At 35.8% G+C, this 9,779-nt stretch overlaps 2 long non-coding RNA genes across 7 annotated transcripts; both read left to right on the top strand.

Annotated features, from left to right (window-relative positions):
* The first annotated feature begins 4,676 nt into the window (after positions 1-4,676).
* LOC116015573 lies at positions 4,677-6,448 on the top strand. Of its 2 annotated transcripts, none has more exons than XR_004097655.1 (4): positions 4,677-4,751; positions 5,231-5,328; positions 5,422-5,947; positions 6,202-6,448. It is a non-coding gene; the product is annotated as an uncharacterized LOC116015573 (long non-coding RNA). The 2 variants fall into 2 exon arrangements; XR_004097656.1 differs by having other exon boundaries at positions 5,422-5,988.
* Positions 6,449-6,456: 8 nt separating this feature from the next.
* On the top strand, positions 6,457-8,868 carry LOC116015572. Of its 5 annotated transcripts, none has more exons than XR_004097651.1 (4): positions 6,457-6,547; positions 7,027-7,124; positions 7,218-7,743; positions 7,998-8,868. It is a non-coding gene; the product is annotated as an uncharacterized LOC116015572 (long non-coding RNA). The 5 variants fall into 5 exon arrangements; XR_004097652.1 differs by having other exon boundaries at positions 7,218-7,784; XR_004097654.1 differs by having other exon boundaries at positions 7,218-8,464; positions 8,695-8,868.
* Positions 8,869-9,779: the final 911 nt, after the last annotated feature.

The following is a 9,779-nucleotide window of genomic DNA, read 5'->3' as shown; positions in this document are numbered from 1 at the left end:
TACGTAGAATGATGTATATTTTAGCACATGTTTTATAATAAGTGTAATAGTGCATGTTTATAATTTGGGATGAGGATTTTCAATAAGTGGAATTGTGCATTTAACACGTGTTGTGGTGCATTTTAATACGTAGAATGATGCATATTTTAGCACATATTTTCTAATATGTGTAATAATGCATGTTTATAATCTGACATGAGGCACGTTGTGGTGCATTTTAATATGTAGAATGATGTGTTTTATTACATATATTGATGCATTTTAAGTGAATAGGTGCATTTGGTTATAATGTGGAATAATGTGTTTAATAGTCTGTCATCTGGTGCATTTTTGTACGTAAAATGGTGTGTATTTTAAGACATATATATTGAGCGTTTATTTACTGATCTGAGTTGTTGTAATCTAATGACTGCAAAATAGCTGCACGACCGCATCTAAGAAGGAGGCTGCATCTAAACTCTTCTATATATATATATATATATATATATATATATATATATATATATTAATTAATTACAGAATATGATCCTGTTTGTCACCTAGTTATATGTTTCTACCTGACATGCATATTTAGCTTACATGTTAATTACCACGAAGGTTAGGTTGCCGACCTGCGAGTGTGGGCAAGAGTTAATTAATAAAATGAAATTGAAAAGACGGATGATATGATTGAGTTGGCGGGCGTCAGGCATACGTGCAGTAGTTAGTAGATTATTGGTGTTATTTGATAGTCACGTCGTGGCCCCCAAGGAACCAATTCCTCCATGTTTGATGTTGCAAGTTGCAACGCCATATATCGAGCATAGCAAGAAGACATGCATATATGCATCCTATCTGCCAATGACGTGAATGATGATAATATATAGGCAGTACCTGCCCTCTACTGTACTCATCAACCAGTTTCCCCACCCTGAATACACACACAACACACATTATTATTTGAATTGAAGCTGCAGATCCAACTAACATAAATATCGAGCATATATGAATAGTTTCTCGATCATATCATTATCAGATGAGCCAAACTAGTGCGGTGGGACTCCGGCCATTAGTACAGTGCAGCAGTTCACCCTCCCCTCCTCGGAACCTGCAGGCCGGTAGGAGAGATGAAAAGGCCGGCCGGAGCTCATCGAGAAATGGGGGTAGATTCTTTAATCTTTATTGACAGTAGAGAAATTGGCATTTCATATAGCACACCTTCCAAGATCCAAGACAATGTCAATATAGTTCTATAAAGTACCACATGCACATGTTTAATTTACATGTATAGAGGTACTGCTATAATCCATGGAATATAACAATTACTAAAAATCATGCTGGCAAGGATTTGACCCCTTAATATTAAGTTTAGTATTAGTATACAAAATTTATGTATTTAGAAGTTACCTTAAAAGTATTATTAAACACAAAAAGAAAAAATTAAATTAAATTAAGTAAAGGAAGTTGGATCAAGAGATTGTGAGATCCCACGGTTTAACCTGTGACCTCTCAAGTAGAAGGGCTACAGTTATGCTACTCGACCACAAGACCTTTGGCTATGGCTAGTCAAATATATTAATGTAGGACTTTTGAAGTTATTTTAATTTGGCAAAAAGGTCAAATAGACCCATGTACTATCACTGATTGTTCATCCAGCACCATGAACTAAAATATGGTCCATTTAGGTTATTATACTCCTAATTATTTTTCATCTAGCATTTTTAGCCTATTTGTAACAAGTAACCCATCTAATTTGATGACATGGAAAAATAAAATAATAAAAAATGATGACATGTTATTTATATGGATGTTTTGGATGATTTTTACCCTATTTTATTAATGAAAAAAGTGATTTCTTGCAATGAAATAGGGTAGAAATCAAAGTTGCTATAAAGTTTTAATTACAGTGTATTGCACTACTATGTATGTATAACGGGGCATTTAGTGTCGTTCGGCAATAAAATTTTATGAAAATTGATATATGAAAATTAAATTATTTTTATAATAACTCACGATATTGTATTGGGTAAATTTTATTTTTTAAAAAAATTAAAATTTAATTTTCATATATCGATTTTCATGGAATCTCATTGCTGAACGACACCGAATACTCCGCTATACATATACAGTACATTGTAGTTGAAACTTTATATAGCTACTTTGAATTATGCCATATTTCATTGCAAGAAATCATCCAAAAATACAATATCTTAAGTTATTCAATTACCCGAAAATCCAAAATATTAATTTATTTTTAAAATAAAATAAAATTTACCCAATAAAACATATATTGATTTCCATGAAATCTCATTGCCGAACAACAATGAATATCACGCTATACATACATAGTAGAGCAGTACACTGTAGTTAAAATTTTATATAGCAATTTTAATTTCCACCCTATTTCATTGCAAGAAATCATTTTCTTCATTAATGAAATAGGGTATAAATCATCCAAAACATCCATATAAATAACATGTCACCATTTTTTAAATTTTGTTTTTCCATGTCATCAAATTAGATGGGTTACTTGTTAGAAATGGGCTAAAAATGCTAGATGAAAAATAATTAGGAGTATAATAACCTAAATGGATCATATTTTAGTTCATGGTGCTGGATGAATAATCAGTGATAGTACATGGGCCTATTTGACCCTTTTGCCGTGGTTGTTAGAACAATACTTTGCCTACTTGGAAGAAAGAGAGGGTGGGAGAGAGGGTGGAGAGATGCTTTTCTTTTAATTCAAGATATTGAAACAGTAAATGCTTTTGGGGAAATCGAAGAAGAAGCTGTGCTGTGCGCGTATCGCGCACAGCACAGGTGCTTGTGTGTAGTGCACCAGGCGCGCCTGACAGACTGTTTTTTTTTTAATAATTTTTTTAAAAAATCAAATTTGTTTATTTTTTTCATCCCCTTCCATTTTCTCTTTCCTAATCATACTTACAAAACTCCTCAAAACCCGCAAAAAAACTCCATTGATAAGGATGCTCTTATATAAGGTTATCAATTAGACTTCTCGTTGAGAATGAAAAAAATTATCCATTTTCCTAAGGATTATATGGAGACAGGAAATCTCCACCCCATATAAATTTCTTTTAAAATTTTTGAAAAATTAAAATAAATATATCTTATCTAATTATCTTTTAATTTAAAAGTATTGCTAAATATTTAATAATTAATTCATATTACCAAAAAAAGGAATTTCATGCATTCAATATTTTTTTTAAAGTATGAAATGTATATTAATCTTTTTCCATCTCGGGTGAAAATTAAAAAATCCATTTATCCCCACCTCTATTTTCAAATTTCATCTCCATTTTTATTGCTATCAAAAAGGAAAATCAATTTCTCCATTGAGAGTGGGTGATATTAACCCCCTATTTATAATTAATATTTTTTATTTATGATTAACGTCTGTAATTACTATTTTTTTTTTGAAGGTAAACGTAGCTATTCCATTAATTCATAACATAAAGCGTTTACATCAACGATCAATGAAATGGTAAACCATTCCTTACAGTCAGACATAGAAACAACTTTTCTAACTATGCTATAGAAAACTTGAATCGCAGACTGTTTCATAACTATGAAGCTATGTTCCTTCAAAGAGCTTAAAACTTCATCAAAGATCTGGGTCTTCGTCATCATTCTTTTTTGCTCGCCCAGGATAAGATCAGCACTTGCCGAAACCAAACTAAACGATTTATGCTAATGATAATGAAAAGCTCGTGAAAGTAACGAGGGGAAAAAAGCCCGTGAAAGTAACGAGAGGAAAACACAATAATAGAGAAAATAAAAAGTGGTAAAGCCAAAGTAGGGTTGGGAGTTCAAGACTACCAAGACAAACCCCAATACCTACCTACCATTATTTTATTCAAAGGGAAAGAAAACGGAAGAAGAAGATCTGTGGCGGTGGTCGGAGGCGGACGGAGCTGCGACGGTGGTCGAGGCAAAAGAAGAGCGAGAGCAAACGTAGAAGGTGACCAAAACCGCCGGCTCAAAGCTCCATTAGAGCTCCGGCCGGAGGCCGTCGATGGAAGCCGAAGTTGAGCAGCAGAAGAGAAAGGCTTATTGTTTTTCTATAATTACTATTTGAATATACACAATATAATGGATAGAGCCCATGTTGTATTCCTAATTAATAATCAAAATCAATATTGGCATAATAAGGAGTAAAGGATTTACCAAAGAAACTCGGAATCCAATTGGGTTAACAAGTTAATTTGTGATTTAGAAGGGCATTTATGGAAATATACTATAAGCACGAAGCGCGTCGGTTTTGAAATTCAAAATGTAGCCGTTAACGAGCAAAGAACCCACCCGCCTACGACTATATAGTGCCTCTGCGAGTGGTGTGAGAGAGAGAGAGAACTCACATCACAGAGCAGATCGGATACTCACAACAGGAGAGAGAGAATGGAGAACAAGAATTCTACGGCGACGATGACCATGGACGCCGGCAGGAAAATCGTCGGAGCAGGGATGTCGGCGATGGAAACGTTCGAGAAACTGGAGAAAGTTGGAGAGGGAACTTACGGCAAAGTTTACCGAGTGAGGGAGAGAGCGACTGGGAAGATTGTGGCCTTGAAGAAAACCAGGCTCCACGAGGACGAAGAAGGCGTCCCTCCTACCACTCTCAGGCTCCACGAGGACGAAGAAGGCGTCCCTCCTACCACTCTCCGCGAGATTTCCCTCGAAGAAGGCGTCCCTCCTACCACTCTCCGCGAGATTTCCCTCTTGCGGATGCTCTCTAGGGATCCTCATATCGTCAGGTACTCATTCCCCTTTCCTCTTACTCCGCTTCCAGAGAATTCTATCTAATTTTCAATTTTTTTCCTCTTGTTGAGCACCTAGCGATGTTTCTTGCTTCAATTTGTGGTACTAGTGTACCTATAACCTAGGGTGTATTCTCTGAATGGAATTCAATTTTGTGGTAGTTCTGTCTAGATCCTTGAATTTCCTTTAAATTTTAGAATGTTTTACAGTTTTTGTACTTCAATTTCAAGGCCAAGATTTTGTGAAATGAGTGTTATAGTGGATTGATTTAGATTGCTGCAAGCTGCAAAATCTTTTATTTCTCTATGGTTTCATGATAGTGCAGTCTATTTTTTGAATTGATGAAAGTGAGCTTGATTGCACTAAGGCCTGATTCCTTTGATTTTGGTGTAACTACACTACAGCATGCTATAGTCTTCTATTATCTTGAAGATGATTTTCTCCCGGGTTGTAGTGATATTTTTCTGATGCACAGATTGCTGGGTACACCAAATGAACAAGTCTGGCCAGGAGTGAGCAAGCTGGTGAATTGGCATGAGTATCCACAATGAAAATGGCCTTAACTTGCTAGCTGTGAGTTTGTTTCTTTTGTTTTTGTTAGAACTTGACTGTGGTCTGTGGCTATGTAAACATAATATTTACAGTCTGTATAAATTTTTGATGCAGGAAATGTTGCATTATGAACCATCAAGAAGGATTTCAGCAAAGAAAGCCATGGAACATTCTTATTTTGACGATTTAGACAAATCGTATCTTTAAACAGCAATCCGGCTGGGTTGTTTTATGATTGTAGTGAGCAAGTTTATCTTGACTTTAGGATAACAGAGTTCAAGAACCCTCAAATTGCTTGCCTTAAGCATATTACATTTTTCTTTAATTTCTTGAATGAATATTGTACTGCTATTGGGTTTGGTAGGTGCACTGAAAATGTAAGGCTGCCATTTAAGGGCATATTAAGTAGTGATTATTCCTTCTACAGAGGGTTGGGCTTCCCCTAGTAAATAGTCTACATTTTGGACCAAGCTCATATTATATATGCTGATTTTGAGATGTGGTGCAATTGCTTTTCTTTTTTTGCTGGTTAACTTTTTGAATTTTAATGTTTAAGGATGTCAAATAGAATGTAAATGGAGATGTTAATATTGGACACTCCGAGGACTCGACTCTGAAGAATCTTTTGACTCCTTTTGAGGTTAACAAGATGAATTTTCCTCATCTTTATTTATGTTGAAGGTCAATACAACTATTTTTGTTTGTCTGTCCTTTTTCTCCTATCCTCTTTTCTCCTATCCTCTCATTCTGTGTTTAATGTTCTTCTGGTGTATGCATGGATTGTGAATGGTTTCATAATAGTATTTTTCTGTAAGTTACGTTTTTCTGTTTTTATAGCCCATTTTATTGGATGAAATTAATATTCAAGTGGCCTTCGGCACCTCTTTCTTTCAGGCTTTTTTCCACAGAAGACATGTGAGAAAAGTCTGGAGCAGCTTTTGCATCTGAATGCATCTTTACCTGTAACAAGTGCCAGGATGGTAAGCATGTGAAAAACAATGCCAAGGGGAAGTCTGTTATTGAGGACAGTGTGTCCAAGAACGAAGAAAAGGGGTAAAGTTACAGTTGTTGTACCTCTTCGACGTTCTGCTAGGAGAGCTAAAATTGTGCAGGTGCAAGAGAAAAATGCTAACAAGAAAGTTGGGCGNAGGCTCCACGAGGACGAAGAAGGCGTCCCTCCTACCACTCTCCGCGAGATTTCCCTCTTGCGGATGCTCTCTAGGGATCCTCATATCGTCAGGTACTCATTCCCCTTTCCTCTTACTCCGCTTCCAGAGAATTCTATCTAATTTTCAATTTTTTTCCTCTTGTTGAGCACCTAGCGATGTTTCTTGCTTCAATTTGTGGTACTAGTGTACCTATAACCTAGGGTGTATTCTCTGAATGGAATTCAATTTTGTGGTAGTTCTGTCTAGATCCTTGAATTTCCTTTAAATTTTAGAATGTTTTACAGTTTTTGTACTTCAATTTCAAGGCCAAGATTTTGTGAAATGAGTGTTATAGTGGATTGATTTAGATTGCTGCAAGCTGCAAAATCTTTTATTTCTCTATGGTTTCATGATAGTGCAGTCTATTTTTTGAATTGATGAAAGTGAGCTTGATTGCACTAAGGCCTGATTCCTTTGATTTTGGTGTAACTACACTACAGCATGCTATAGTCTTCTATTATCTTGAAGATGATTTTCTCCCGGGTTGTAGTGATATTTTTCTGATGCACAGATTGCTGGGTACACCAAATGAACAAGTCTGGCCAGGAGTGAGCAAGCTGGTGAATTGGCATGAGTATCCACAATGAAAATGGCCTTAACTTGCTAGCTGTGAGTTTGTTTCTTTTGTTTTTGTTAGAACTTGACTGTGGTCTGTGGCTATGTAAACATAATATTTACAGTCTGTATAAATTTTTGATGCAGGAAATGTTGCATTATGAACCATCAAGAAGGATTTCAGCAAAGAAAGCCATGGAACATTCTTATTTTGACGATTTAGACAAATCGTATCTTTAAACAGCAATCCGGCTGGGTTGTTTTATGATTGTAGTGAGCAAGTTTATCTTGACTTTAGGATAACAGAGTTCAAGAACCCTCAAATTGCTTGCCTTAAGCATATTACATTTTTCTTTAATTTCTTGAATGAATATTGTACTGCTATTGGGTTTGGTAGGTGCACTGAAAATGTAAGGCTGCCATTTAAGGGCATATTAAGTAGTGATTATTCCTTCTACAGAGGGTTGGGCTTCCCCTAGTAAATAGTCTACATTTTGGACCAAGCTCATATTATATATGCTGATTTTGAGATGTGGTGCAATTGCTTTTCTTTTTTTGCTGGTTAACTTTTTGAATTTTAATGTTTAAGGATGTCAAATAGAATGTAAATGGAGATGTTAATATTGGACACTCCGAGGACTCGACTCTGAAGAATCTTTTGACTCCTTTTGAGGTTAACAAGATGAATTTTCCTCATCTTTATTTATGTTGAAGGTCAATACAACTATTTTTGTTTGTCTGTCCTTTTTCTCCTATCCTCTTTTCTCCTATCCTCTCATTCTGTGTTTAATGTTCTTCTGGTGTATGCATGGATTGTGAATGGTTTCATAATAGTATTTTTCTGTAAGTTACGTTTTTCTGTTTTTATAGCCCATTTTATTGGATGAAATTAATATTCAAGTGGCCTTCGGCACCTCTTTCTTTCAGGCTTTTTTCCACAGAAGACATGTGAGAAAAGTCTGGAGCAGCTTTTGCATCTGAATGCATCTTTACCTGTAACAAGTGCCAGGATGGTAAGCATGTGAAAAACAATGCCAAGGGGAAGTCTGTTATTGAGGACAGTGTGTCCAAGAACGAAGAAAAGGGGTAAAGTTACAGTTGTTGTACCTCTTCGACGTTCTGCTAGGAGAGCTAAAATTGTGCAGGTGCAAGAGAAAAATGCTAACAAGAAAGTTGGGCGGCCAAGGCGAAAAAAATGAAATCAAGAAAAAAGGTCTATCCTGGTCTCCTGCTGTCACAGAAGCCTAATGATGAACGAGTAGCACTCTTTAGGAGAAATCTTCTTGTTCTTTCTGGCGAGTTAGATGCCACAATTGATTCACCAAAATGTAGTCTTTGTAGTGAGCTAGAATCTACACCTACAGTGAATTACATTGCTTGTGAACTGTGTGGAGGTATGGTAGTTCCTTTCTTTATTTCAAGTTTGTAAGGAAGTGTAACTTTTGAAAACTGTGTGGCCTGTGTATTATGCAAGAACCAACCATGGAATATGTTTGCTAGTATTTAATGGACTTATATGTGTGTCGTAGCAAGAGTGCTCCTGTTTGTGCTAGTACACCTATGATCAGAAGTGGGGAGGCTAAACTGGCTGAGTTGAAGAGTGATGATGGGATTGAATGTGCAGGGTTTCATTTGGTCCAAGCGCATATTCATCAGGAAGGGAAGCAGTAGGCAATGTTCATACTTTGGCAGCAAGTGGATAAAGAAAAAGCATCAGGAAGGGAAGCAGAAAAGAAATAATTTTTCATTTTGTTTTATTCTTCATCTTTGGCATATTCCATTGCATTATTTTTGAAAACACACACTCATTATTTCGGTAACAAGGAGAAAAAACCTGCCATTTTCTTTCTCCTTCATGTTTGGTACAACTTTGCCGTGGATTTTCAAGATTTTGGGTCCATCCTTCATCAAATATTTTGAAGATCAGCTTCTATTTATTCCAGGTATCTTTTGGGTATTATTTGTATTCATTTTCATCTTGTTCGTGGTGGTTGAATATTTTGAATACGAGATATTATTCCTTTTAGCATGTGAATGTGAAACATTTGTATAGAGTTGATATATTTATAAAACATTAACCCTCCATTAACCTTTGGCATAAAGTTGATGTATTTGATGATTTATTGTACGACTATTAGGAATATTTGTATTTTAGATTTTGATGATATTAAAAGTTAGGGATTTAACTTCAAATAGTTCAACTAGTAACTCGAGTAGTCACAATTCGGAGGAATAAAACAATCCGAATAATAACTCGAAAGATTACGCTTCGGAAAGTCTCAACAAAAGGTTTGAATCCAAATAGTTACTCTAACAGCTTGAAGATAAAGACCTCAAAGAGTTGAAGACTTGAAGAGCCCAAGATGAAGATTCAAAGAGTAGAAGATTGCAAAACCGAAAGGTTACAAAGGCCGAATGACGCAAGTGCTTACCTTTCGAAGTAAAAGGTAGAATGAATGGTAATGCCAACCATTTATAGAGTGTTAATTAAAAATTTGAAAACTGTTCGAGACATTCTTTAAGCTAACAGTTAAAAATCTTAAATACATTGGTGAATGTGTACAAGGCAAAGAGAGTTATAGGAACACATCTCAAGGAAGATTTTTTCCTAAAAGACTAGACATTTTGTGCTGAGCAAGGGAAGGAATTGACCCAGAAGTATATCAACCTCAAGATCCTCCAAGGACTACCCAAAGCATGGGAGATGAA

The sequence above is a fragment of the Ipomoea triloba genome, chromosome 4 (assembly GCF_003576645.1).
Source record: "Ipomoea triloba cultivar NCNSP0323 chromosome 4, ASM357664v1".
NCBI classification, from domain to species: Eukaryota; Viridiplantae; Streptophyta; class Magnoliopsida; order Solanales; family Convolvulaceae; genus Ipomoea; species Ipomoea triloba.
The sequence above is the reverse complement of the archived record's forward strand: the minus strand, read 5'-3'. Positions and strand labels throughout refer to the sequence as shown.